The following is a 3,515-nucleotide window of genomic DNA, read 5'->3' as shown; positions in this document are numbered from 1 at the left end:
GTAGAATCATATCATAGAATCATAGAATGGTTTGGGTTGGAAGGAGCCCTTAAGATCATCTAGTTCCAACCCCCTCCTATAGGCAGGGACACCTCTCTCTAGGCCAGGTTGCTCAAAGCCCCATCCAGCCTGGCCTTGAATGCCTCCTGGGTGGGGGCATCCACAGCCTCTCTGTGCAACCTGTTCCACCAACCTCACAGTAAAGAATTTCTTTTAATATCTAGTCTAAATCTACCCTCTTCCAGTTTATAACCATTTCCCCTTGTCCTGTCACTGTGTGCCCTTATAAAAAGTCCCTCCCCAGCTTTCCAGCAGGGCTCCTTCAGGTATCGGAACACTGCTGTAAGGTCTCCCTGAGGCTTTCTCTTCTCCATGCTGAAGAGCCCCATCTCTCTCAGCCTGTTCTCACAGGGTGCTCCATCCCTCTGATCATCTTCGTGGCTCTCCTCTGGACCTGCTCTAACAGCTCAATGGAACGCTTAACAAAATTTTGTGTCATCCTCATGCAGGTCCCATGCTGATCTTCTCTGTATTGTTCTGATTTTAGTATATGTGCTGCTGAAGCAAGTTCAGATAGGCTTCTTCCAATTTGAAAACAGTAGGAAATCAAACATGTAAAGATGCAGATTTCTGGCTTGATTCCAGCTGGGAGTGCTGCAGATTTTTTTTCACTTTAGTTTCCTTTTACCTGGCTAAAAAAGTGTTTTTATTTTCTTTGTTCTGCTGTTTTAAGCAGCTGTATCAATTTCGATACTATTATAATTCAGAAGTTAAACCACTTGGAATTATGGAATTTATATAGCCAGTAAAAAGGAGGGTTTGAGGCAGAAAAAAAAAGTCTTTTAAGTAAGGGAGTAATACCTAGAGCATGACTTATGCAAGAATGTACAATAAACTGACTTCTGCATGAGACTTTATAGAAAAATGCATCTCTACTCTGTCTGTTCTTGATGTAGCTTCTCTTATCAGGAGGCAGAACAGGAGAAAAGTATACTGGTCTGGTCAGCATTTTACTTCACATATCTTCTGCAGTCATAAACAGCCCATAAAAAAAAGTGAAACAACTTCTTCAAAGAAGCAGCTACTATCACATATAAGAGCTTTCAAACTATTCTTTCTTGTTGAACTTTATTCTTTCTTGGCTTTCATATTCTGAAATATGGGATTTAGTCTTTGATAAGTGAACTCTTCAGTCTACACATGTATAACATGATATAGCTGCAGGAAGAGTGGGGAAATAGCAGGATCAAGCTATCCTTAAATTATATGATGAGCTGTTTGAATGACTGATTTGATCATAGCACTGAGAAAACAATGGGATGTTGAATGAGCGTGTATGTTTTTAATTGTAATAATTCTGGGGACATGAAGACAAAGTTACCTGTGAGGGGAAAAAAAAAAGAAAAATTGAAATCACAAATATGTTATACATGTATATTATGAAAGACCAAATATAACCTGTAAATGAGAGAAATTGTATTAAAGCTGTTCTGGTATATGAGACATGATTCCTCTCTCCAAATATTTGGATTAAGTTCTAGGGATTGACCTGAGCAGAACCTCCAGCAAAACACTTAAGAACTTCAGCCCCTGGAGCTGAAACCTGGCATTGATCATAGGTCTGAATTTTATTATCTGAAAATACTCCTGAACAGTCCCGATCCTTCTGAACAGGAGTTAAACACTGCATTGAAATCATAAGGTGTATGTATAAAATCTAATAAATCTTGCTATTTTCCCCTTATTTTTGGCATGGATTGTGTCAGAGCACTTTAGCCTTGGATGAACTGCATCCTGACGATCAAAACTGGGAAGTCAGGAAATTCAAAAAGTATTAAGAGAAAGAGACTGAGGGAAAAAAAAGCATACAAGTAAGTTTGATGACAAGGAACAAATCTCATTAAGAAGAAACCCACATGAGGAAAACCAGTTTTTATTTTGCCATTTTAATGGACAAAGTCAGCAATATAAAGCAACCAGGTCATCCATCTATTCCTGCAGGAAAACCACTGGAGCCTTCAATATCATAGTGTCAGCTGCTTTTCTATAGCCTGACCTCATGAGCAAAGCAGCATGAACTCTGCTGAAAAATATTCTTTTGGGTTCAGTAAGACTGCCGCCTGTTTTTAAGTTTTCTCTATGTGTGTAGGGGTATTGTGACACCTGCAGTCTGATAGAGCTGTTATTGCTCTGACTACACAAACTAATTTAGGCATCCATTTGGGGTTGTTTTTTTTCAGTCGTGCTTAAATGGATGATTTTAGCCTTTGAAAACAGGAAACAAGTGCTATAATTTTAAAGAAATGATCTGGCAATCAACCAATTAAGAGCAAGAAATCAAGGGTGGTTTTTTTTTTTTTTTTTTTTTTTTTTTTTTCTTTTTCTTTTTGAGTCATGAGCTTAAAATTGGAAGGACTCAAACAAATATTTCCTTAACTAACCCCTGACTCTACTTAGTGTGGTAAGGAAGTGGAGGAGGAGCATGACCTAAACGGACTGAACCAGAAAATAATAAAAGAAAAACAATGCTATTCTCTGGAGAAAAGAGTGTCATGATGAAAAATCAGTTTATTCTCAGTTAGAATAAATTGTGAAAGAAAGAAAACATAAGAAGATAATTTTCAAAGAAACTGTTCTCATAAAATTTGAAGCATGTGTCATGGGGATAACATTTTAAAGGAAACAATAATTTAAACACCATCCCCTTTCCCAGAACCTTTGCTGCAAAAAAATCAAGTGCAGAGGTGCTTGGAAAACAAGCAGTTAGATTCACCTGAAAGTCTTTTTGGGCAGATTTTGTTTTGACTCATTTTGTTTATTTCTTTTGATTAACATCCAATATGTATTTCAGTTACACACAGATCTAAGCAGTTAAGTCAGACTTGAGAAATGAGAGTCGCCAGCCAGGGGAAAACTGGGCTGAAGGGAGTCTCGCTTTGCCTTTCCAGTGCCCCAGAGCTCTGCTTCTAAGTCGGTAAGTCAAATCCTGACACGACAGTAAATGAAAGGTGAGTGGAAATATAAGATGCATGGCTAATAAATAAATTTGGTGTGAGGTGTTAGAAGCAAAGTTCTGGCAAATCTCGCTCCTGAGAAACCGAGCTCACCCCTTTTAAGATATAGGATGAGGGATGTCTGGAGGCAGCTATGTAAACCCATGACTTGGCTTGCCAACGATGACATTAAGCAGAGTTTCAGGGATCACAGAGAAGGGATACTGCCATACCCTAACATGTTTTGGGATGAGATAACCCAATTTGGGTCCTATAACTGAAAGCTCTGAATAGTGGTTTACCTTTAACGCTTATTTGCAGAAGACAAGGGACAGAATCCTCCAAGCTCCCACCCATTTTCTGGTGTTGCAAACCAGAAACAGTGTGCCTTCACTCACAGAATTTAACAGGTTTTTCCTCCCATGCCATGGATACAGGAACAAATCACATGAAAATGGATCTAGTCCTAAGACACTGAATATTTCCCCTCATCCTAGATGTTTACAAGTATCTTTGCTGTCA

The 3,515-nt window shown here is 38.7% G+C and overlaps 1 non-coding gene across 1 annotated transcript; it reads right to left on the bottom strand.

Annotated features, from left to right (window-relative positions):
• Positions 1-464: 464 nt before the first annotated feature.
• Positions 465-567, bottom strand: LOC122179477. The gene has a single exon (XR_006178708.1). It is a non-coding gene; the product is annotated as a U6 spliceosomal RNA (small nuclear RNA).
• Positions 568-3,515: the final 2,948 nt, after the last annotated feature.

Source organism: Lagopus leucura, unplaced genomic scaffold, assembly GCF_019238085.1.
Source record: "Lagopus leucura isolate 7727_CA_CO unplaced genomic scaffold, USGS_WTPT01 Super-Scaffold_100002, whole genome shotgun sequence".
NCBI classification, from domain to species: domain Eukaryota; kingdom Metazoa; phylum Chordata; class Aves; order Galliformes; family Phasianidae; genus Lagopus; species Lagopus leucura.
This window is presented reverse-complemented; position numbering and strand designations above follow the sequence as displayed.